General features: G+C 42.6%; 1 long non-coding RNA gene across 1 annotated transcript; it reads left to right on the top strand.

The window, feature by feature from the left end:
* Positions 1–7,176: 7,176 nt before the first annotated feature.
* LOC308589221 lies at positions 7,177–8,460 on the top strand. The gene is made up of 2 exons (XR_014009165.1): positions 7,177–7,293; positions 7,735–8,460. It is a non-coding gene; the product is annotated as an uncharacterized lncRNA (long non-coding RNA).
* Positions 8,461–27,035: the final 18,575 nt, after the last annotated feature.

Here is a 27,035-nt window from a genome sequence, read left to right as displayed (position 1 = left end):
CATTGAAAATAAGGCCTTTGGGAATTCCCAGAATCTGATTCGTAAGACCTACATCTTCCAGGAGTATTTTCAGCAGTATCAAAATGTGGCACTTTCCCATGATTTTCCAGTAATGGTTGAGAGAATGTTAACCGATTCCAGGGAAGGGAAAAGCCCCAGTCTGTGGGACGGGTCCTCACAGTCTTCTCAATGGCTCTCCATGGTCTCTCTTCCTCAGCCCCACACCCTACCCATTTACTTCTGTGTTGGCTTCTCTTCTTTCTTAGCCAGAATAAAAAGAAGGGGGGGGAGCAACTAGTAGGTGCTGGGGCCCATGCACAGACTAAGACCCTGCCATGGAAGGGTGGTAGAGAAACATGAGCCCCACTTACTATAGTTCTAATCTACATTGCGTTTCCTGCACCTGAAATCCCATTTCCAAAAAAGGGACCCATTGAAATACAGTGGTACCTCGGGTTAAGTACTTAATTCATTCCGGAGGTCCGTTCTTAACCTGAAACTGTTCTTAACCTGAAGCACCACTTTAGCTAATGGGGCCTCCTGCTACTGCCACGCCGCCGCCGCACGATTTCTGTTCTCATCCTGAAGCAAAGTTCTTAACCTGAAGCACTATTTCTGGGTTAGCAGAGTCTGTAACCTGAAGCGTATGTAACCTGAAGCGTATGTAACCCGAGGTACCACTGTATCCTGTTCTTCTTTTTCTTTTCTTTTCGGCAAAGCAAAATGCAGATGTGGCCCAAATCTGAAGATTGGGGCAGGGAGGTCAGCACCTTATACAAACATAAAATTGCAATGCAAATGCTAAACTTCATGATAAAATGCATTTTGGCCATCAGATGCCTAAAGGATAACAAACTCCCATATTTGTCTTCTCCTTCTTATCTTAGTAGGGGAAACTTTTTCTGAATTTTCTTTTCTGTAATAACTCCCACCCTCTGCCAACATGCACACACATAGCCATATATCAGTGTATCTTAATATCAGGAACTGTATACTAAAACATATTTTACCTTCAGCAGTAAGCAGCTAGATTTTTATTTTGTAATATAGCTGAAGCGATATGAGTCACTACAGGCGAGGAGGAAAAACCCCAACAACAATCAAAAGCCCAGTAGGCAACAGTGCCAGTCAGAGGAGAAGCTCATATTAATTAAAATGGTTGTCTCTTCATCCAATTTCCTGAGCTATGCCATATCTCTAATATCCACAACATGCAGCTTTCTTTGCTCATAGAACATGATCTGAAGATATTGCTGAACGGATATTACACCTGAATTTGTATGTGAACAGAAGAGGCTTGAATGTTTAGGAGCTGGCTTGAAAGGAGAGAGAAGGAATGGAAACAGTTTACGATGTTGGGAGGGGTAGTATTTTTTAAACGGGGAAACAAAGTACAGTGCCACACAGTTTGACAATGCCGTTGTCTATTGTGAGGGTGGAGGCAGCAGGAAAAACGGTACAGTAAGCCTACTTGTTTTATGTATGTGTTCACAGCTTTGTGCTGGTGGGGCGGAAATGGATAAATAAATGGAAAGTGGAGGAAACCCACTATCCGTTTATTTATTTCACCCCCACCTTCCCAGCTGTGGAAAGTTGCAATCACAGGCTCACTCAGATTTGGAAAGGTACGCGAGGGCTCTGGCAGCATCCCAGAGCCCTCCCTCGAACCACTTTTCCAAAGCAGGGAAAGTGAAGTGCTTACAGGCTTTTGGAAGGTGGCAGAAAGACTCTGGGACACTGTCCCAGAAGCTTCAGGTCAAGATGGGACTCTGGGTGGTTTAATAAATAAATATAAGTTGCTTTGCCTGGGAAGGGGTGTATCTAAAATAAGGCAGTCAAAACCAACTTCTGATTGCTAGAAAGGCACACACACAGAGGAAGCTGGATCTCACTGGGTCTGCAGGACATCTTCTCTGTGAGAGCCACTCCCACCAGGTCTAGCCAGGTAAAGGGGCACAACCTATTTATAAGCTGGTCACGTCCCCAGCCTGCTCCCTCTCTGATGCCTGCTATGCGATCTGTTCTCTTCAATGATTCATGTATGACTAGGGATGTAGGGCGCGTTCTGAGTATGAGTCACAGCTCAGACTCTGATCCTAACCTAAACTATAATATATGTCTGCAACTACTTATTTTTAAGTGTGCCTCAAGACTGCTGTTGTGAAACTGCGTAAATCTATTATTTACATATAAGAAGACTGTTCTGCGTGTTTATTGTTTCAAAGGGGAGGAAAGTGGGGAAAGACCAGGAAATCCAGCCTTGCAATAAAGCATCCTGGATTACTTAAATTAAAAAGCTAAAGCTAGTTTATCAGCAGCGTCCTTATTTTTGCTGACAAAGAGATGTTCTCTGCTGAACTCACAAAATGTGAGTAAGGATAATATATAAGAAATCTCCTAGTTTCTATACACATCATTCCTGCACCCAGTTCTGGGGGTTCCTGGCTTTACACATTTTTGCGTTTACCCATGGACCCCTCGGAACTGAACCCTAGCATTAAGATGCAGCCTTACTGTACTGAAAAGTATTTTATACCTACTTCAAATCTGAAATACTTGTGGTGGAAGGGGAAGGTTATGCTGCACACTTATCTTCCCGCTGCTATCTTTGTTGATTTCCTTCGGCTCCCGAAGTGTGGATTAATACCTTCCTCTTAATGCTGCCCACCCTAGAGATCATAAATAACTCCAGCAAACTGGGAAGCGTTACTCTGCATGCAGAGGCATTTGCTCAAGGTAAAGAATGCCTTTGGACCGGTTCCTATTATGCATGTATAATCAATCCCCCTCTAGATGGTCAGGAAGCCATCTCTTTTAAAGTTAATTCTATGCAAATATGGAGAAGATTTAGATGCACTGAATGCTGTTTATTTTTCCTGACTTTATCTCTTTCGCAGCAGGAGTTTCAATTTGCCTCTTTTACCAGAAAGCACAAAATTGCCAAGAATGAGGCTGTGCGGGCTGGTTAGCATTGTGAGACTGCCCAGCATTGAATGGATGGATAGAGGTTTTAAAGAAAAGAGAGAGAGAGAGGAATCAATGGTTCTCCCTTCCCCGGCTCCCCCCCCCCCATATTTGTGGCTTCCAATGGTTGTTAGTTTGCACAATAACTCATAGGAATAATGTGTTTTGTTTAAAAGAATGGACAAAGAACTCAGAACTCTTATCCCCAATACTTGGTTGAGGCTCAGATTTGGGACATAGCAATTAAAGCTTCAAAGCTTGGGAGAATTACATAGAAATGGCATCGGGTAGGAGAGGAATTATAAACTAGACTCCCCTTTCAAAGTTATAACTGACAGGTAAAACAAAATAATTGCTGCTGGAATCCTACATGACCGCTTTCAAGTTGTTGTTGTTGATTTGTTTGCATTTCTTTCTTTTTGGAGGAGTAGAGGAGGAAGCTTTTTTTTTTAAAGAAAAAAAAGTAAAAATATGCACAGAACCAGAGAATATTAGTATGTTGAACCTAGATTTGGTCAAACTTAATGCAACCCAAATGACTCATGAATAACTCCCAACTGATTTCTGCACTGAGCATCACTGGCAAAGCTATCCAAACCAGCATAAGTTAGGCCAGGGTAAATTCTGCCAGTGTAACCTAAACCCATTCCAAACCCATTAATTGTCAGCTAAATCATCCCAAGACTGGCAGAGGGAAAACAAGCCTTTGACAAGGAGCGGCTAGGTTATATGAAGAAGCAGGACACAATTTGGAATAGGGGTGAGTCTTTTTCAGACCCGTCCTGGCTTCACCAGTCCCTCAGAATACTCCTTCTGTGGGATTTGCTGAGGTATATCCTATCCAACCCCTTACTGCGGGCTAGAGAAGGATCTCTGGTTGTGAGATGGCTGTCCTTGGTTTCTTGCCTCCAGTTATGTGCATTTTTGGACATTTGGTCTTAGAAAAGCAATTTTAAATCATGGACACCTTGGTTCTGAAAATTGTGTTGCCTGTATTGGTGTGAGTGATGGGGTCCCATGTCACGGATTTCATTTGGTCCCAGTGCAAAGGAAAAGAGCTAAGATCGTCTCCCTTACTATAATGTCCAAACAAGATGTGATGGGGAGGAATAATGATAGGTTTGTAAGTACTCTTCCATAATTTTGCCAATGAAAATTGTTCATGGCCTAATGCCATTAGCCTCTATTGTAGATGGAGATCCTTCATGAAAGGCATTCAGGACCAGAAAACAAATCTGTACTGAGATACACACATGACCATTTTTACTACTGGAACTTCTCTGAATCTGACTTCAGGAAGAACGTGTTTTAACCGCAGTGTGTCCTGGAATAGACACCCTGCATTGGGAAAGAAGGGAACTGAGTTCCCTCCCATTTTCCACTTTCCTGGTGTTCCAAAGGACCAGTACCCTGGAGTTATGATTTGTCTTGTTGTCAGGATTCTAACTGGACTGTAACTGACCTAAGAATTCTGCAAAGCAGTTGCTGCTGTGGCCAGCTGCTCAGGAGAACCTCAGCTTAGTGGCCAGCAGCTCAGTCTTCTGAGGCTCAGGAGCACCTAGGAAATACCTGCTCTATTCCTGACATGCTAGACTATAGCTGAAGAACACATTTCACAAAAGTTTATGGATTAAACCTTCCTCACTAAGGTGTGTTTATGCTCTGCTGAAAAGGATGATAGCTGCAGGAGCAGGTAGCAAAACAGCGAAATCAGGAGCAGATTCCCACCCACAAGAACTGCTTAAGTGATGGCCATTTTCACAGGAACAATGCCACAGTATATGAAACCACTAGCCATGTGCTGGAAGAAAGTCTATGTATGTCAGCTGCTTCTTTGGAGCAGAAGTCTATACCTAACCAGGGGATGGGAGAGAGCAGGGGAACTCGTTTCTTTGACTGCCTCTTTCTGTGCATGGAAGGAAGAATGCAAGAGGGAGGATGTCCTTCAATTACTCTGCGTGTTTGTTATTCCCTCCCTCCTCACTGCATGCTGTTTTCTCTTTTGTTTCCAGGATGCCTGCCATTGTCTACCTGGAGCGTCTCCTCTCCAACCCCTCTCCCCCCGCGGGTGAGAGAAGGATCTCTGTGGTGAGGTGGCTGTCCTTAGTTTCTTGCCTCCAGTTGTGTGCATTTCTGACTGGTATCTTTGCTCGGATTATGTGCATTGCATCGACAGCCAGTGTGAACTGGAGAGTATGGTGTGTAGAAAAGGGAATAGGCTCTGGAACCGTCTTGGTTGGAGTCTGGACTGTCTGTTTTTGGAGAGACCCTTATGACGACGACCACTCTTTTTCTGAAGATCTTTAGATGTGAAGATCTGGAAAACCTAAATTCAACCCTCCCTCCCAAAGGAAATATCTACTGCTCGGGAATTAATAGCAATAACTTCCCTTATGAGTTCACTGGCCATAAGAGCAAAAGCATTATCATTGTGCAGTGCCTTCAAGCCCATAAGAAATATGGGTTTTATCCCAAGCTTTTTTATTCTTGGAGCTTTCCTGAACTTTTCTGCAGGGATACTTGTCCTACTCTCTGTTAGATGGAGCATGTCTGCTGTCTTGCAAAATGGGGAAATCCACTTCCCAGAAACTTTTGGATTTCCTAAAATTCCCAGCGAGTGGCATATCAGACCTTCTACAGTGGTGCCTCGCTAGATGAAAAGAATCCGTTCTGAGAGTCTCTTCGTCTAGCGGTTTTTTCATCTTGTGAAGCAAGCCCATTGACAGATTAGCGGATTAGCGCTATTAGCGCTACTAGTGGCTTTTAGCGGCTTATCGGCTTAGCGGATAAGCGGCTTAGCGGGTAAGCGGCTTAGCGGCTTAGAAAAAGGGGGGGAGGAAAAAAACCCTGCAGGAACTCGCAAGACATTTTCGTCTTGCGAAGCAAGCCCATAGGAAATTCGTTTTGCGAAGCACCTCCAAAACGGAAAACTCTTTCGTCTAGCAAGTTTTCCGTCTTGCGAGGCATTCGTCTTGCGGGGCACCACTGTATTGATATAGGGTATATCGCTGTGGGTTTCGAGCTGCATCATTTGTTGCTATGGAGAGATTTTCTTCAAGACCACAGAAACAGAAACATGTTGAATAGAAACTGTAGTGGTTCTTACCCCAGAAAGTGCGGTAAAAAGCAGCCTTGGTTTTGGAACGCTTTGGTTTTGGAACCACTTTGGAAAGACGTATACTGCTGTATCACCAGCTGAGACAGGATGAGGCACTTAAGCGCTAAACTCAGCCAACTCAGCCAGAGACTATGCTCATCCTAATGGATTTTCTGTATATAAAGGGAGAGAGACCATCTTAGACCATTCATGTATGTGATTCCTTCATTGAGTTTAGTGCCTGCTTCATCTGCTTCTCGGCATCTCTCTGAAATGCAGCAGTTGCTGGTAGCAGCAAAACCAACCTTCAGTTGAATCCCGCTATGCAGATGTGTCACTGCCAGCTATTGATCTAGTAAGATACTGGCTGAGATCCACTTTAATTTGCTGCTTCCATTTTTACCTGCTAAGGGACTGCCTTTTTTTTTTTTTTTTTTTTTTTGCTTAGCATGCTAGAAAATAAACTCGTTGCTAATTATAGCAGTTCTTTTAATTCATAATACAACCACTAAAGCCAGAACTCCAATTGCAGTTCCTTGTATAAAGTTGGATCATATATTTTGTGAATACCATTAGGCGGTTGTCCTCTTAAGCTACAGAGTTGTTACCTTTTTTTCCTGTCAGAAAATGAAATGCTGCATCCAAACAATCACATATTTAGAATGCAGTTTTAAATATATATTTTCTTTTTCTTTTTTTGAAGAACACAGTAGGTGCAAGATGTGTCAGAATATCATTTCAGTTTTAGGGGATGAAGATAATTAATATTTGAACATGGGCATTATTTTAAATGATGTTTACAGACTATTTGAGCAGAATATATTTGTAGATATTCTTTTTACCGCGGAAAAGAAGGTTTAGACAAAACTGAATTTGGACAGACTCTAATGATGTGGATTAGTTTAGGATTAAGGACAAGTAACGATGAATATTTATCAGGAAGAAACATTTTATTAAGTGACACTAATTAAGGTAAAATTACAACTTCCTATACACTTTAGCATAACTCTTAGGGAAAACAAATGTATTAGTCAATAATGAATTATTTATTACTTGAAAGGAAGAACAAAATTGTAATAAGGATTAGGTCTCTTTTAATTAGACACCCCCCCTTATTTTAGGTGTGTGTGTGTGTGTTAAGATAACTCTGGTTTTCTGCACACTGTAACCCAAATCTCCTAAAGTGTGAATATTAAATCTGCTTGTTGTAATAGTCCTCCCAGACTTCATGGGTGTTGTCAGGGAACTGCCATCGCAGTCAGGAGTGGTGGAAGGGCTTCCGAGCGATGCCGGAGAAGGTCCCAGCAGGAAAAGAGAGGACTCGGTGACCGGGGAAGGAAATCAGCGTTACACCAGGGAGAAAGGTGGGCAGAGGCGGGTTTCGGAGGGATGGCTCCAGGACTCTTCACCAGAGACCAGCGGGGAGAGCATTGGTCCTCCACTGCCCACACCCACCCTGCGCAGAAGACTTCCGCGCAGGGAGGCTAGGCGGAGACTATCCGTCAAGGAACTTTTATGTTGGAAGAAGTTCAGGAAACACCCACTGACAGATTCTGTCAGTGACTGAGACAGACGCGGAATCAGGACTGTCCAGCCAGGAAAAGGTTTATCCAGGCAACCTCACCGAGAGTGGCGGCAACTTACACACGAGCAACCCCCAATTCCCATTATAGGTGTGTAGAAGAGTAGTTCTGTTTCTGGAGCAATTATATTTTTGCTTTAAAGCACAACATTAGCAGGATAATTCACACCGCTTAGTTCAATGGGACTTACCCTTACAGAGGGCTGAATACTTATTTGTGGCTAGGCTGGACTGATAGGAGCCAACTCCTAGGGGCTGAGACCCCTTCAGCCCCTCCAATAAAATATTTGAGGGGCTGAGCACATTTCCCAAATGATGATAGGCATACCTGCCGTTCTTTCTTTCCCACGCTTGATTTTCGTTTCCCAACGAGCCCTATAAACAAACTTGTAAAAGGGCTGATCAGGTAAAATCCTCCTACATCAACAAGGAGATGAGGATGTGGGCAGGGGCCGAGAACCCCTCTTTGGATTCCAAGACATAGCCATCCTCTGAAACCCACACTTCTTTGAATTTTGCAATTCTGCTATCCAGACGAGCAATGCAAAATGTGTTTACTAGGACCAAATGTGCAGAAAAAGGCATTGATGAAAATCAAAGAAGAAGCTGCCTTTCTGTTGCTGTTTACTACTGGATTCTAATGGATTATTGAATATTGCTTTGTTTGATATGTTATTTATTTTTAATGCCTTTTTTGTATAGGATCTGATTGTAACTATTAATGTTTCATTATTATTTTTATGTGTGTTGGAAGCCGCCAGAGTGGCTGGGGCAACCCAGCCAGATGAGTGGGATATAAATAAAATGTGGTGGTGGTGATTGTGTGGTTGCTGTTGCTGTTGTTGTTGTTGCTGCTGCTGCTGTTACATCATTTCTTATGGCCCTGAGATTTGAGCTAGAAGGGGTAGGTGTGGGGGTGTCGATTGAGAAGGGAAATGCAGGCACTTCAGTATTCCAAACAAGAAGAGGAAACTAGACTTTGCATTCTCTGGCTACTTCTGTAAAGTGTGTGTCTAACACATGTACTTCCAACAGCAAGAGAAGCTCCCATTGACAGTCCCAGCTGTTCCTCTCCATTATATCTCTCCTAGGCTTGCAGTTTCAACCACACGTTGTAAGAGCATGGGAGGAGAGGGGGAGAGATATTGTCCAGAACTTTGCCATGTTTGGGGCTGGTTGCGGGAAGCATATGACTCCCTGCCTAGAAAAGGTCCACAGGCTACTGGCCTGTTTGGGGGCATAATTCTATGTTCTGATTATGACCTATAAAGCTTTGCAACAGCTTAGTTCCAAGCTATGTGAAAAACCATGTTCCCTCATACAAAACTTCCCAGGTTTTGAGAACTTTGGGGGAGACCGTTCTCGTGAGCACATTGGGTGGGGACACAGAAGAGGGCCTTCTTTGTGCCTGCTTGCAGACTTTGGAATTCTCTTTCTAGAGAAGCTAGACTGGCTCCTTTTCCTTGCTGTCCTTGTGTCAGGAGGTGAAAACTTACTTGTTCCAAAAGTTTTTTGGGAATAGACTGCTTTTAATTAAACGGATAGTGCCATGCTGTTTTTATTGTAATTATTACAGACTTTACATATCTACACCCTTGTGCAAATTAATTGAAACAAAGCATGTTTTCTATGCCACATCGATCAGTCTGTCAAGCACCCACAAAAGAAGATGTTATGGGGATGCTTCAGTTATTATGGTGTCCTTCTATGGTCCAGCCAATAGAAGGAATGATGCGCTCACCACAATATATTGAGGTTCTATGAAAGAGAGTTATTCCAGAGCTGGAAAAGAGATATCCTGATGGTACTGGGATATTGCATATGTCACACATCAAAAGTGGTGAATAAATTCATGACAGAGCAGCAAATATAGGTACTTGATTGGCCAGGGAATTCCCCGGATGTAAATCCCATTGAGAATTTGTGGGCTATATGCAGAAGTCGCCTCCGTGCTATAGACTGTATGACTATGGAGAAGCTCATTCAGGCGCTGATACAAGTGTGGTACTGGGATCCGAAAATCAACAGTGACTGTTCGAAACTAGTAGACTCCATGCCAAACCATGTTCAAATGCTGCTTAAAAATAGCAGAGGTCATATCCGTTACTAATGTACATATATGTGAGTTTTGTGCAATAAACTACTGTACTAAATTCATTGTTTGTTTCAATTAATTTGCACAAGGATGTATATAGTTTTCAATCTATCAATGTTTAGTTTCATTTTAACGATTCCTTTTTCTATGTTTTTAACCATTCTTGTTTTTATCTCTAAGCCACCTTGAGTCACATCAGGGAAAAAGGAAGGGTACAAATAAAAGCCACACACTTAAGCACATAATATCCTGCTGGATCAGGCCAGTGGGCCATTTAGTCCAGCATCTTGTTTTCACAATGGCCATGTAAGTTTACGTAGGGTTGAAGACCTGTGTGAACATGGTTCTCTTACCATCTGCAACATTGAGGGTTCTCTGACAGATGCACTGTGTTTTCTAGGTGGACGTATAAGCATTGATCATGGGACAAAACAGAAAGTGGTAGGTATCAATACATAAAATATTTGATAACAGAACTCAAATATTACAATAGACAAAAGGCAGGCTAACCAAAATCAGTTGTCATTACATTGATCAAAATAGCAATTTAGAGCATGGGATTCAATAAAGATAGAACAAGATTTAGGTAACGCTGGTGTATTATTTCTTGACATCTGTTAATAAATGAAAAACCAGCCTTCTGAACATCTGACACATTTTCCTTAACAGCAGCAGCTGGGGAAGGAACTTGAGACATTATTAAGAAATTCAAGTTTTTGGATTGAAGAATGTGACATTTTTATGGATATAATGAGAGGCAGACCAGTACATGAGGAGAGTTCTATGTTTGAGTTCTACGCCTCTCTCTTTTAGGGTAACAGACACATCATATTCTCAAGATCAGGTAGCTCTCATGCCACGGTAGATTAATTTCAGAATTTCCTACTACATCTGCATGGTGGGAAATCTTCATCTTAAGAAAGGAAAGCCAACCTGCTATCTTCTTTGACTAGATGGCCATTATGATCCGCACGGCATGATGTGGCGGAGGAGGTGCCAGGAGAACTAATTTGTATACCTGAAAAATCCTGCAGAAAGTATTTCTATAATTACTTATGTAAGAAGCTTCCTTGAAAGTCTTTCTCTCTCTCTCTGAATGCATGTGTTATAGTAGGAAGGTGCTATTGTATCAGTAGCTGATTATGTATGTCATGGGCACCTTTGCCGCTTCTTGAGAAGTCCTGAACCCATGCTGAGATGACTATGACTTGAACTCCTGGAAGGTGTACAGGAAAGTACTACAGGAATTTCAGAGCCATTTTGAGTTCCAACGAAATTATGAGTAGTAATGAATCGCAACAAATCCTTTCCACTTTTCTACTCTCCCTATATATTTTTGTCCTACTGTGACTTGCTCTGCTGTTACTGTTGACACAAAAGAACTCCTACTGCCTATGGAAGTCCAGTTACCAGCATGAGAAATTAAAAAGAGTTGAAACTAAAAGTAGGGGGGTGGATATATCCCAATTTTTTCCATGTGTTAGCCACGGAATAGCAGTGCCAGCCATTCTGCTCTGTCAGCCTTGTGATTGTCCACAGATAACTTCTTGAATTAATTTCAGGATTAGCATATGTGAAGTTTGCTTTCTGATTAATTTATTTTCCATCTTTGGTGGGATTTTATTGTTGTTTTTGTCTCCAGCTACTTTGTCCAAAATATTTTCAGTTTGAACATAGCTGCCATACTTATGTTTAAGGAATGTTGATGCAATCAAGTGAAAAACTTCATTCTCAACCCACCCCTTCCCCCAAATCATGGGGGGTGTTTCATTCATTTTTTTAAAGGAATTTCAGAAACAGAGCATTTCAGCAGCTGTCTTTAATAGTATTTGTACTGTCGACATCAAACAGTTAGCTAAAGAGTTGCCCCATTTGACTAGTATAGTTTATTGTAATCTGATTTATCACACTGAATCTATTCATTCAGCCTCAGAATGGGTATGCATCTTGTACAGTTGAGAGAGAGAGAGAAAGCGTGTGTTGCTAGAACATTTCCCTCCATGTGAGTGAATTTAAAGTATATTTGTTGCATAGCAAATTTTGTTAAATGGCACTTAGGAATTCAATAAAATAGTTGACTCAGGAGGAGAAGTGTTCTTGAGGCTTACATGAGGCTTCATGTAATTTTTTATTGTATGTTAGCTATAATACCCTCTTTATTTTAGAGCTCATTTTGCTTGTTGCATTTATGTACAATTTATCTCCGTAATGAACAAATCTGTGAATTAATTGAATAATTTTATTAGATTACTTTGGTTACACAAGACAGAAATAGTTAGCTTGTCAGTGCTTAATGCAGCAACATGGCCCATTTGGATTAGTGAACATGTAAAAGTGGCCCTAACTATTATTTCAATCAGGTACCCACTAATAATCATTAAGCACTTCATTTAGCACATTCTCTTGTAGGGCGGGGAAATCATGATTACACCTGCATGGAGATGACTTGACTTATGCCATGCTGTTTGAAGGTCTAGCTGCAATTACCAAACAAACATTGGATTGGATCCATACCCAGTCCGTTGTTCTTAGGTCCCATTGAAATAACTGTTCTCGATGGAACCTTAGTGCTAATAACTTGGTCTGGATCCAGCTATTATTACTTTTGAGATATAGGCAAACAAGTAGTTCCAGATCCTAGAAGGATAATGTCAAAAACTAAGTAATCGTCCATGAAAAAAATAACTTGATCAGAAAACAGGGATAGCTCAAACACTATTCAATCAACAGTAACACAGCTGGAATTTTAAATGATTGCTCTAAGCATGTGGCACTTTTAAAACACTCAGCATGGTTATTGTTTTTTTAAAGAAAGAAAAGTGCTGCCTTCCTTAAACAGTAATTAAGGGGACAGTTCTGTGGCAAGACTGGGTGGAATAAGCAGCTTAGGATGCAGCAAATATCTGGCTCAGATGGCCCATACGTTGAGCAGTCGGGCTCAGCCAACATTATGTCCCCAACTCTGGCTAACCTGAAGATAACTTGCTCATTCTGGCTCAGTCAGGGCTCAGCTGAAGATGGTTTTTAAATAATAATAATTATTATTTAATCATTTTTCAATACAAACAAAAACCACAAAAACCACTGTCAGGGAACTGCCATCAGAGGCACGGGAGAAGGAGAGGGTCTCTGATTCTGCAGGAGAAGGTCCTAGCGCTGGGAAGAAGGGGAAGAGAACACCAGGGATCCAGGAGAGCAACGGGACAAGGAGGTGCAGGGGCTCCAGGACTCTTCGTTGGAAGTTAGTGAGGAGAGCCCAAGCACCCCGCTGCCCACGCCCACCCTGCGCAGGAGACTCCCGTGCAGTGAGAGGCGGAGACGATTGGGCATCAAACAACTCTTATGTTGGCAACGCTTTAAGAAACGCCCACAGACAGATTCTACGAGTGACTAAGGGCAGCCACGCTGAGATGGGCTGTGCAGTCCGGAGGGTTTAACCAGGCAATCTAATGCTCAAACGGAGCAGGATTATGCACGAGTAACTCCCAACCATTATAACCACATACAACAAATACTGCAATAACACTAATAACACAATTTAACATTTCACATTTGAGTACTGATATACCTATGACTACACCTTTTTAACAGTATTTTCCCACGTCTCCTCCCCCTACTCCCCACCACTGTCCACCTTATCACTTAAATATTCCTTCCAGATTTCTTCATATTTATCCACTCTTAATTTGCGTCAACATGCAATTCGTTCGTATGTAGAAGAAGAAGAAGAGTTTGGATTTGATATCCCGCCTTTCACTCCCCTTCAGGAGTCTCATAGCGGCTAACATTCTCCTTTCCCTTCCTCCCCCACAACAAACACTCTGTGAGGTGAGTGGGGCTGAGAGACTTCAAAGAAGTGTGACTGGCCCAAGGTCACCCAGCAGCTGCATGTGGAGGAGTGGAGACGCGAACCCGGTTCCCCAGATTACGAGACTACCGCTCTTAACCACTATACCACACTATAGCTAGTCTGTCCATATTATCAATCCATGTGCTCAATGGAATCTTTTTGCGGCTCTTCCAATTCATCAGAACAAGTTTTTTTGCTCCTAATATGGCACGGTACATCCATTATTCTTTTTTTTGGACCCCTTGTAATATCCCATGTTTCCGGTATATAATTTAGAATTAAATTCAGTTCCCCTAAGATGTTTGAGGGTAGTGGCATGGGTGGAGCACTCAGGCAGGAGACGCTGCTTTGTGTACTTACAACTCATGCTATAAGGGCTTTGAAGGGAAGCATGAAGCAAACAGGCGGCTACAGAAGTTCTTCTGAGACCAGAAAAAAAGACCTGAACAAGCCAATCATACACTAAAGGTAAAAGTAAAGGGACCCCTGACTGTTAGGTCCAGTCATGGACGACTCTGGGGTTGCAGCGCTCATCTCGCTTTCCTTGCCGAGGGAGCCGGCGTTTGTCCGCAGACAGTTTTTCTGGGTCATGTGGCCAGCATGACTAAGCCACTCCTGGCGAACCAGAGCAGTGCATGGAAACGCCATTTACCTTCCTGCCGGAGTGGTACCTATTATCTACTTGCACTTTGATGTGTTTTTGAACTGCTAGGTGGGTAGGAGCTGGGACCGAACAACAGGAGCTCACCCCGTCGTGGGGATTCGAACTGCCAACCTTTCAATCGGCAAGCCCTAGGCTCTATGGTTTAGACCACAGCGCCACCCGCGTCCCATACACTAGTAACTTGTTAAAATTTATATATTGCTCTTCATCCAGGGGTCACAGGGCGGTTGATGTTATGTATGCAGTACTTCAGTTGACAATAGGGAAATACATACCACCACAACAAACATAAATAATACCCCCCCCAAACACACAATTTGAATAGCCATAGCATGTTTATTGGCCAAAGGTTTGGGAGAAAAGGAGTGTCTTTTCTTGGTGCCTAAAGCTATGTAACAAAGGCAATAGGCCAGCTTCCCTCCAGAGAACATCTCCAAGCAGGCAGCCACCACAGAAAAGGCCTTCACTGTCGCCCGCCGGACCTCTTGTGGAGGAAGCACACAAAGAAGGACCTCAGATGAAGATGATGATTGGCTCTGGGTTGGTTCATATGGGGAGAGGCAGTCCTTGAGGTATTGCGGTTCTGTGCCGTTTAAGGCTTTATAGGCCAAAACCAAGACTTTGAATTGGGTCCAGAAGCCAATTGGCAGTCAGGACTGGATTGGTGCTATATTTCCAGTCTGTCTTGCCCCAGTGACCAACCTGGCCACTGCATTTTATACTAATAAACCTTCCAGTCACTTCTATGCAGGATTGACCCAGTAACCACTGGACTACAGAGCTGGATTGGACTGTTCAAGTGCCACTCAAGATGCTACTTAGATATTCTGCATTGGGGACATGACCCAAGATAAAATGGGACCTAGATATTTTAACTTCATAATTCCTTTCTCCCACATCACCAATATCTCCTTTCATTCATAGCAACTTCAAATGCATTAAACACCTGCACTTATATTTAATTATTTTGTCATATTCGGCAAATAACTCGTGGGAGATTTCAGTTTATTACCCACAGTTTGAACATGGCTCCCTAGTCCAGTGTTTCCCAACCTTTTTTGGGCAAAGGCACACTTGTTTCATGAAAAAAATCTCGAGGCACACCACCATTACAGCCCCGTGACGTCAGCGCGCAGCGTCACGCCGGGAGGGACATGAATTGCTAGCAAATTACAGAATCACCTCCTTGAGGGCTGGCTCATCTTCTCCGAAGGCAGAACCCCATTAATTAACAGGACAGACTCACACCATAGCCAAGACGAGGGGGGAAAACCTCAGTCATGCACAGTCATGCACATGTGGGGGCTAAATGAGGACGAAGACCGGGCAGAGAGCAGGGTTCAAATCACCCCACCTGGCCAGGACAATCCCTGGGTGCTCCCTTGGGCCACTCGCCTGACCCACCTTGCACGGCTGTTGTTGCGAGGATAACACGGGGAGAACCACGCGCGCCCCCGGGAGCTCCTTGGAGGAGAAAGCGGGCGATGAATGCAATGCACAAAATATATGAGAGGCGACCAGGTTTTGCAGGTGAGGGGCCCCCGCCAGCCTCCGCTTCCAACACCCGGCGCAACGACGCCGAAGTTTCCCCCCGGGCTCGGCTCGGGGAGCAGCGCTGCTCCCCCCTGGCTCCCCTTCGCCCTCCCGGCTCTCTCTGCCGCCCACTGGGGACCCCCCTCACCTGCCAAGTCCGGAGCGCCGGTGGAAGTTGCATGCATGCATGCAGGGCGCCGCGTTGCCATTGCATTGCACTGCACTCCATGCAACGCCTGCACGCATGCATTGCCTTGCACGCCCGCCAAGGGGTCTCCCCGCGGTCCGATGCTTCCCCTCCGGCGCGGATGCAGCATTGCAAAAATAAAAAAACCCCGACGCAGCCCTACCTGGGGGGCAGCCTCCGCCTCCGCCGCTCCGCCTCCGTGGGGATCCCCGGGCTCCATCCTGCCGCCCGATCTCCGCGGGGGCGCCGGCAGGCTGCGCGGGGTCTGCGCGGAAGAGCCCCTGCCCGCCCGGCCGCCGCCGCTGCGCTCATTCCATGGCCGGGAGAAGAGCGCTTCAAACAAAACACCCGGCCCGCCAGGCCACGCTGGGAAACGTAGTTCGCGCACCCCGCGCGGGCGCGGAGCCCAAGGGCGAGGGGACTACGGATCCCGGCAGCCCCCGCGCCGGGGACGGAGGGGGAGAGGCCGGGTGCAGGGATGGAGGGACGGGTGGGCAAGCGAGTGAGTGAGTGGCAGCCGCCAAGCCTTGGCCGAGAGCCAGGAAGGGCCTCCCCGGAGGAGGAGGAGGAGGGAGGCGCAGAGCGGGAGGGAGGGAGGGAACCCCAGGGGTCATCTAGTGACGGCGCCCCAATCGAAAATTTGACTTTAAAAAAAAAAATCTTTCAAATTTTTTAATTTTTCCCGCGGCACACCAGGCAACATCTCGCGGCACACTAGTGTGCCGCGGAACAGTGGTTGGGAAACACTGCCCTAGTCATCAACACTTCTACAGTCAAGCAAAAGGATATTTATTGCCCATTCATTATCCACAGTTGTTTACTATTTCCTCAAACCTCTGCAGCTGAATCGGTTTGTCACAACGCAAAATCCCTTGGCAGCGGTAATAGGTTTTCCCACCACACATAAATAGCTCAATTGAAAAAGCACTGCCAGTAATATTTAATATTACCTTGTAAAATTGCTGCAGAATGACTACCATTAGAGTTTCATTTCATCCCAAATTTCCTCAGTATTTTCTCATTATTAAGGGATGCTGAAGTTCTTGTCACATATCAAGCTTTCCATGCTAACCATGGAGGTTCCAGTTTGGATAAATTCAATCTGCCTGGTGGTCAATATATTTTAGGCACCATATTGTTAAGCACAAAGAAGGAGGCACTAAAATAAACTGTTGCATGTTCAGTACTGGTTTCCTTACGTAATGTTTTTGTATTTAAAAACCATCAGAACATAAAAGGTCATGTTGCCACCTTTGCTACGGGACAAAATGTCATTAAGAACCATAGTCTTATCTTTTACCATTTGGGTTTCCAAAGCACACCTTGAATTTCCTGTTTCTATTTCACAGTCACAAAAAGCAATCTTATTGCAAACCACAGGAGATTCAGTGGGTGCCCAAGCTTTTGTACACAGCCGGACATAAGTGACTCAAATTCTTGGGTATGGAGGTATGATAAAATGAAAAAAAAGGCTATGAGGTCCATGGGGGGGGGGGGAGGGAGAGGTGCAACCACTTGCGAATAATCAAGAATAACTTGAACTTTGCAAGCAATACTGCAGTCAGTGGGAGAGAATTCATTTATGTCCACTGAAATGAATAGTAGATTTCCTCTTAACGCAGGAGGGAACAAATATCCATGTGTAAATTGAAGGTGAACAACTATATGTAGGAAACAGACCGACAAGAGATAATAGGAGAGGAAAGGTATTTATTTCTAATTTTTTGTGAACAGATCAGTAATATTTCTGTTTCCCCCAAATATTATGAAATTGATTCCCACCCCACCCCGTCAGTACAAAGCTACACATGGGGTGGGTGGGAATCCAGAATTTTTCATCCAAGCAGCAAAGTAATATACCTATGCACTACAAAGGAATGGCAGAAGTCCAAAACAGAAAAGTGTGGATTGGGCATAGGAGCGATGGAATGTAGTCCTCTTTGAACCCATGGAAGGCATTGCTATATAAATAGGAGGAAAAATCTAAATACTTGACTATACACAGAACAAGAGGACAGGGAAGCAAAATGTGTTGCAAAAAGAATTAGCAAGCAACTTACAAAACACTGGTGATATTGGGTTCAAGTACATAATAAATATTGTGAACTGGTTAAGAACCACTGAGAATGGAATCATTTGGTAATGTGAAAGCATAGCCTTTAAGAAGTATTTCTGAACAGGCACAGTTATCAGGCCTAGCAATGGTTTAATGAACTATTTGCAATAACCAGAAAGGACAGCAGTGGCAATAACCATTGGAGCTTGAGCTAAACTATAAAATAAATGAAGAGATGTTTTAGTCTTGTGTATTAGTATAAGAAAAACTCAGACAACACTCTATAGAATTTTGACAGGTTTAGAGTTAGTAATTAATGACCAGGATATGGTACTGAAAGATCTACACACACACACACACGAAAGAATTTCATTTATTAACAGCTACTTTGTGGCAACAGAGAGTTTGATAGAATTGGAATATATATATTTCAAGCTTAATGTATAAATTACATCTGAACAGACTGTTGTACAAACATTAGATGAAGCTGGCACTTAACAATTATCATTTTATGTCGGTCTCCTTCTGTCCTTGAGTTACAGTTTTGCACGTGAATCCAGTTGATGACTTCCAACCCGTTGTAGTTTAAAAAGTTGATATTGCAAACATGAGACATCCCACCCATGTTCTAGAGAACATTATCACTTCTTGCTCTCTGGCTAAAACAAAGATGGATTCTATTGCCTTCAAACTGTTAAAACTTCAGGAGTATACTAAGTCTAGGAAATCCTTAAATCTCTGAAGAGGTAATGAAGGCTGTAGTCAAAATATTGACTTTGTAAGTCTACTTTAGGTCTTGCTTCAATCCATATCACATTTCCTCTTGTGCCTCCTATTTTTACTACTACCTGTTCACTTAAGTAGAGTTTTAATTGCCTTTCAATAATACCAAATAAACACAGTAAGTGCTTATTGAATGTTCAAAGTATTTCATATAAATTATTAAAGCTTAGTTCTTATTAACATCCCAGTGTCCTGGAAGCTGCCACAGTGACGTCCATGCTACTCAGTTAATGTAAAAACCTTGAGATCATAGGGGACGAGCCCAAAATTGCACCTCCTCCCAAATCAACTTTAACTCAATGTCTGGAAGGCTGAAGAAAACCTTCCTAATGTAGGCTCTATAGCCCTCCTATGCTCATTTGGGATTAGATGTCAGTCACTTGGGGGAAAGCAGCAAAAGAAGTGTCATGCCTTCATGATTCCTGTTTTGTGGACTCCTAAGAGGCATCTAAGGGACACAGGTAGTACTGTGGGTTAAACCACAGAGCCTAGGACTTGCCGATCAGAAGGTCAGCGGTTCAAATCCCTGCGACGGGGTGAGCTCCCGTTGCTCAGTCCCTGCTCCTGCCAACCTAGCAGTTCGAAAGCACGTCAAAATGCAAGTAGATAAATAGGTCCCGCTCTGGCAGGAAGGTAAACGGTGTTTCCATGTGCTGCTCTGGTTCACCAGAAGCGGCTTAGTCATGCTGGCCACATGACCTGGAAGCTGTATGCTGGCTCCCTCCGCCAATAAAGCAAGATGAGCGCCGCAACCCCAGAGTCGGCCACGACTGGACCTAATGGTCAGGGGCCCTTTAGCTTTAAGAGGCATCTGGCTGTGGGAAAATTGTGGGAATATTGATGCTTAGGTAAAGAGGTCTTTGGTTTCATCTAGCCTTTTATAAGGTTCCTTTGCATCTTTCCTTGTTTTCCAGGCTGTCTCATCTTCATACAGAAGCTTAGGAAAAACCAACTCTCAGTAATAAGAGGGGACTGTTATTAACCATTTATTTCAAATGTAGGGCTGTGGTTGAGAGATAGTGGCTTACGCAAGGCCACTTAATAAGTTAATAGTGGATGTGAGATTTAAACCAGGGCTCAAAAGTTCAGCCACTACACTTGCAGCAGTTTTAAACTTTTAAGTGCTACAGTTTTCCTGCATAATAGTTTCTTCTCCAACAGAAATTTGTCTTGCTCTAACATTCATCATACAAGCTAATCTTCCTGTCAGCATTTGTCCTATACTCGTGGGCTTTTTCTGTATATCTTAAGTGGTTCTTTGTGTGATTCATGATCAGAACCACGTTTCGTATCAGGTTTGTGGTGGCTGGGAAACGTGCATGCATAATGGCGGCAATAATAGGGGGATAATTCAAGAGCTTTTCAAGGTGATTGCCCATAAATTGACCTGTCACTGTTGCCACGTTGCACACCTGCCAAATAGAAAACAAAAAGAATGTAAAAGTTGCTCCGATCATTTGGCAGAGTTCTGTTATCCTTAACATTGCACAAGGCTAGCTCACATAGTTGAATCATGTGGCCCTAATTACTCTACAGACACCACGCGGGTAGCGCTGTGGTCTAAACCACAGACCCTAGGGCTTGCCGATCAGAAGGTTGGCAGTTTGAATCCCCGCAACGGGGTGAGCTCCTGTTGCTGGGTCCCAGCTCCTGCCAACCTAGCAGTTCAAAAGCACGTCAAAGTGCTAGTAGATAAATAGGTACCACTCCGGTGGGAAGACAAACGGCATTTCCGTGCGCTGCTGTGGTTCGCCAGAAGTGGCTTAGTCATTCTGGCCACATGACCTGGAAGCTGTCGGCAGACAAACACCAGCTCCCTCGGCCTAAAGAGCGAGATGAGCGCACAACCCCAGAAACGTCTGCAACTGGACCTAAAGGTCAGGGGTACCTTTACCTTTAATTACTCTACAGACACCAATGTGAGGTCCCTGTTAGTGACACCAGAATACAGTGGTACCTCGGGTTACATACGCTTCAGGTTACAGACTCCGCTAACCCAGAAATAATGCTTCAGGTTAAGAACCTTGCTTCAGGGTGAGAACAGAAACTGTGCTCCGGCGGCGCGGCGGCAGCAGGAGGCCCCATTAGCTAAAGTGGTGCTTCAGGTTAAGAACAGTTTCAAGTTAAGTACAGACCTCCAGAATGAATTAAGCACTTAACCCGAGGTACCACTGTAGTATTAATGTTTTATGGTGATTTTTCAAAAATTGCTCTTGTAGCACAATAAGATTGAATTAGGTTGCTTCGACTTGATGATTTTACATTTGTGTTGTTCTTGTTGCTTTTTTATCGGTGTTAATTGGACTTTTTATTAGCTAAACAAATGGATAGCTTCCCATCCTGTGGATTTTGGAACCTAAATTCAGTAGTAGTGGGAACTGTGTGAAGATGACAGAAAGTCTATGGGCTTTCAGAGTTAAAATCCTTCAGATTGTTCAACTTGGCCACAAGATTCTCTCTTTATGAAAGGAAAGTGGACAGGGAATGTACAGATAGGGATCTGCTATGAGTGTCAAATTTCAGAGAAAGAAAATGTAGTTTCCAGTCTTTCTGGCTCTAGCTTATATTTCCATTTGGAGGTCATGAGTCAACTCTCAGGTTACAAATAAAAAATTGCATACATCAGCTTGAAGGGAACATCAGCTCAGAATGCTATGATTAGCACATTTTCTTGACTGGTTAACATACTAAGGCGGTTTAGTTTGCTTGGTTAATTACAAGAACAAACGGCAGTTCTTCAGTCATATGGACTAGTCCCAACACTGACTTGTACAGGGGCCATGCTCTTTGTGCCGCATGTGTGAAAAGGGGTTCTCTGCATGTACAGCTCCTCCACATTGGTGGGCATCACAGCACACCCAGGATCTCCTTTCAGTAAAAGAGCTACACATGGAAGTTGAAAGGAGAAGGAGAGAATGGCAATCAGGAGTATCAGTAGTGGGGGACAGAACTAATCTCCATAGAACTGTGACATTCTTGGGATGCACAAGGCCACCAACTCTTGGGCCAGAAAGATTCTCACCCTACATTTTATTGAATCACAGTTCGAAAGCTCAGAAGGATCTTTCCTATCAGTTACAAATTCTAGCAGAGAAAAGAACCAATTGACTCGTTCCACAGTTGGTACCCAAATAAAACTGTTATAAATCCACATAACAGTATACACGCATAAGACAAAAATGTTTATTAGATCTGTATTAAAACAAAATGAAAGAAAAAGGGTATATACATGGTAGAATCAATGTATATCACAGATAACTGAAATTGTGTTCCAAGCACCTCTTTCAGAGGCTAGAATACTTTTTTAAAAAAACAACAACAACCCTCCAGGTTGAATTCTGATTTGTTCGTTGTAATTAAGGATGAGTAAATCACTTAATTTTGGTGCCTTTTAGTTTATCATTTCCCCAATCTTAGGTTCAGATCTCCACATTTCCCACATGGTCAATATTTCTGTTTTTTAAGTGTTTGTGAAAATTCACCAGCATTTTAGTGTGGATTTCTCTGAATATACACATTTTTACATGCAATTTTGTTTACTACGCACATTTTTGCAAGGCAGTTTCTCATAATAAAATGCATTACTGTGTGTTGTTTTCATTTGCATTTTTTGCACACTTTACCCTAGTAGGTGCATTTTGTACATGTTCCATTGCAGGAGAACTGTTCAAAAATATGAGATGTATGATTTCAAACAATGCCTGAATTTGGTACCCTCCCCCTTCAAAATATTTAGCTCTATAAAGAAAAAGCAAAACAAAAGGACTCAAACCATTTTGGCTTAATCATACAAATTTTAGGTAACTGGGATTAACACACCAAATTCTAAATGTCTTAAGAGTGAAGTAGTACCATTAATTTTTGGTGCAGAAATACAACTTCTAGGTGCAGTAGTTTTCTAGGAATTCTATCAGTGCCTCAACCAGTAATTTCATCCTCTCTAGCCAGGTGTTCACTAATGTTCCAGGAAGCTATAATTTCTTTTAACAAACTCTGTCTCCAACCTAAAAGCAACTTTGATTATAATTCATAATGGACCTCGTGTGCTTGGTAGAAACCTTCAGCATCCTGTAATAATTTTCTCACACACATACCAGAAATTACTGGCTTTAGTTCACAGGAGTTCACAGACCTTTAATATCAAGTATAAGGAAAAGGAATATAAATTCCTATTCCTGACAAAAAGACAACAGAGGGAAAGAAAGAAGAGGATAATCAACGCTAATGTCCTAAGTAGATGTTACACTCTGATAATGACCTTAGAGTCACAGTAAGTAAACTCAAGAGAAAGAAGAAAATATTTCAGGTGCCAAGCCATAAAAAGTTTGGAGGTCAAAATCAGCAAGCAGGCTTCTGCTTGTATACTTCTAGTTACTAATCTCAGGCACTTAGCTTTGAAATATATATATTACATAAGTCTGGGCATTGCTTCTACAATCTGACTACTAGAAAATGGTTTTGTTGCCCCACTTTGTCTCTCAGTACCTCTCCCTCTGTGTACGCTGAAACTAGATCACCACATTTCTGTTAATGGGTTTTCATTGAATTTTGACTGGTGAGCAGCTGCAAACAGCTCATTGACAAATTCTCATGCATCTTGAATAGATTTACAAGTCTCACGGTTGGTTTGCAAACAATTCACCAACGGAAAAGCAGGCTAAATTTGCAATGAATGAATCCTGTTTACAGTGAATAATTCAACTAGCCAAGTAGCAGACAGCTTTCATGTCACTTCCAAATAATTTATTCACCACGTTCTACACATTTTTTTTCAGGCTTTTAAACTTCTTACAAATCACTCTCCATCATTTGAATCCCTAGCCCAAAGTCCCCTAGCTCCTAAAGTGAGATGGCAAAGGTTCCAGTTCTAACTTCCATTCCAACATTCATATGCAAACATTTATAATGTAACTTGCTTTCCAAGGGACTGCATTAGTCTGCGAATTGTTGGAAATAGAGGCACTCGCGCCATCCACTTCACCTGTTGTGGAAGCATGGCAGGCCTGAGTGACATGATTTTGGCATTTACTCCTGTTGTAAAAACAGATTGCTGTTAACCTGTAACCAAAGACCTTGCTTATATTCGTGTTCCAAGTGAAAGCTGCTGATTCGATTTAGAAACATCAGTCTGAATGCCACAGGAAATACTTTGCACGAACAGCCTTTCATTTATTTTACAGAAGTTTTGTTGCTACAAGATGAAAATTCATGCAATCCTTAAACCTGCCTGCAGAAATTAAAAACACGTGAAGGCTAAATCCATCAAATTAGTAAAGTTTTAGCAACTGCACACTGAAAACTAGAACTTAATGGAAGAGAGACATCATTTTCAACCATGATTACATTTCTTAACAATTTATGTTGTGTTTGTTTGCAAGGTTTCATTTTAGGAAGTTGTTTCACTTCATCATAGCTTCACCATACATAGGTAGAAAACTGGTGCTGAAAAACACTGTGCAAAGACAAAATATTACTTAATCAAATATATCTGTTCATTCATACGTATTGTAAACCAACTTCATTTATAATTATTACTATTTGTACAAGTGAATAGTATTCCTGATTTTCCTGGCACTCCCAATTTCTTTTTTTTTAATATACTTTTTATTAAATTTTCTGTTTTACCATTTCAGATAAACGTTTTTCACACTTAAAATATCAATGGCTTCTCTTCTTCTCTTTCCATGGTTCATTTTGCATATCTTATGTCCCTGCATATATAATAAAAACTATACCCATCATTTTTCCATTATTACATCCGCCAAAGATTATTTACACTGTTGATTTATCTTAACGTTGCCAGCATTTTCAGCTGTACACAGTTATTTTCCATATATTCATTAAACATTTTCCATTCTTCTTTAAACATATGTTCTTCTTGTTCTCTTATTCTATATGTTGTCTGCCAGTTGTGCATATTCTGTCAACTTAAGCTGCCAATCTTCTTGGGACTTCACTCATTTTCCATTTTGGGGCTAACAAAACATGGGCCTCAGTTGTTGCATACGCGAATAACCTTTTCTGACACCTGGGAATTTCAGTCTGAGTTATCCCCAACAGAAAGGACTCTGGGTTGGGGGGGGGGAGCGAAGGGGAGTTTCTATTACACCACAGCCGTAGTGAACCACTACCATGCAAAAAGGAAGGAGTGAGAATCTCCATTGTCCCAGCTCCAACTCCTCTTTGCACCACCACTATCCAATGTCTCCAAAATTGCCACAGCTGAAAGGCACAGTTGCTCCTATTCCACTCAGTACTGTTGCCGTGAAGAGAGGGAGGAAGTGGATGACAGCTCCTTAAACAGAGAGCTAGCTCCACCCTCAGACTTCTGCCCAATACCTTCAGAGAAGTGGAACAGGGCTTCCTGCAAAATGGAATTTACTACCACACATGCCATCAACTCAGTAACCATAATTCCACCCCTCCACACAAAGGAATAATAAGTTGAGGGTGGAATGGCACAGGGACACACCTCATGGCCTTAGGCCCCCATGTCAACATGCCTGGCAAGCTCCATTCTTTCAACTGCTGTGTGTTTGGTGAAGGTTTAAGAGAGGAACTAGCTATTCCCATGTATCTCTTTAGCCCAGTTGAAAGCTCATACTGCCCTTTGTCAAGAATTTCACAAGAACATAAATTAAAGAGAAAGATATCTATCTGACAACATGTTTTTATTGCCAGAATAACATAATAACAGACGACTTCCAGATTTGATCTCAGCATGTAAAAACTTCAGAAGAACAAACCAACATTTGACCAAGGGGCACAAAGTTTCAATTGTCATGTTTATCCTTCTCTGTTCTTTCACCTGGATAACGTCACTGATGAACGGTTTGCTAGATATAGAACATGAATTATTTTAATTATTCAGGGAGAAAGAGGACGAGAATCCCTTTGGATGCTAATAATATCTTCCAACAAAGTGTTGAAGAAATTGGATTCTAGTAATGGCAAGTTTCCATTCTCTTCCCTCTTTGCTTCGGCTAGGCTGTTCATTTAAATGCTTTTGATGTTCTCCTATTTAATTGCACCTTTCTTGGGGGTCTCTTTCTGTGGCTACTATACTACTCTGTTTTATGTATGGGGGAAAGTTATTTTGCGACCCAGTAATTATCTTCTCTCCAGGTCTCTCTCTATAGCTACACTACTTTTCTACTGATGGAGCTGGAAAGTAAACGTTCACTCCTGGGGTCTCTCATGATTGATTCTTTCAGAGCTGTGATTGATCTTTCCCCCAATTGGGATAGTGATGTGTATGCATGACTTAAGTTCCTTGGAGCACACATTTTGTACCAAAAGCTGGCAAAATGCAGCCTTAAACTGCAATTACTTTTCTGTCCAAACCTCCTGTGGAGAACATTGCATTCTGAAAGTTCTGTAACATTATCCCCATTTGTCTACCATTGTTATCGGAGCTTGGGACAAGACAGACCAAGAAATAAAAGTTCTTCACATACAGGAAAGTTGCAAGTGAATTACAAAGAGGTATCTTCAACCAAATCCAAAAGTTCAATTCAGTTTTCTACGGTAGGTGGTATTTTCCACGGGGCAGAGTCACAAGAGGACCATAATACTTGTCTTCTCTTCTTTGGCAATCACTCATAGCCAAGTAAGATTGTCCTCTATAAACATGGTTTTAAAAGTGAGTCTGTAAGTGACTGTGGAGGCCAATTCTGGATCCACACATCCTTCCACAGTGGGGACATAGTTTTCCAGGTGGGAGTTGATCATGGTGTGGATTTGCCAAGTGTAGCTTCCTCTTAGCATGTTTCTCCCTTTCATCCTGAGTTCAAGTGTCTTCAGAGCCCATGGCACCTTTGGTAAAGGCTGTTCTCCAATTGGAGCACACGCAGGCCAGTGTTTCCCACTTGTCAGTGTTTCTACTACTTTTTTTAGATTAGCCTTGAGAGAGTCTTTGAACCTCTTTTGTTGACCACCAGCATTATGCTTTCCATTTTTAAGTTCGGAATAAAGTAGTTGCTTTGGAAGACAATAATCAGGCATCCGCACAGCATGACCAGTCCAACAAAGTTGATGGTGAAGAATCATTGCTTCAACACTGGTGATCTTTGCTTCTTCCATTACACTGGCATTCATTTGCCTGTCTTCCCAAGTGATGTGTACAAATTTTCGGAGACACTGTTGATGGAATCTTCCAAGGAGTTAGAGATGGTGTTTATAAGTGGTCCACATTTCACAAGCATACAGCAAGGTTGGTAGTACA

Source organism: Podarcis bocagei, assembly GCF_964188305.1.
Source record: "Podarcis bocagei genome assembly, chromosome: 6".
Lineage (NCBI taxonomy): Eukaryota > Metazoa > Chordata > Lepidosauria > Squamata > Lacertidae > Podarcis > Podarcis bocagei.
The sequence above is the reverse complement of the archived record's forward strand: the minus strand, read 5'-3'. Positions and strand labels throughout refer to the sequence as shown.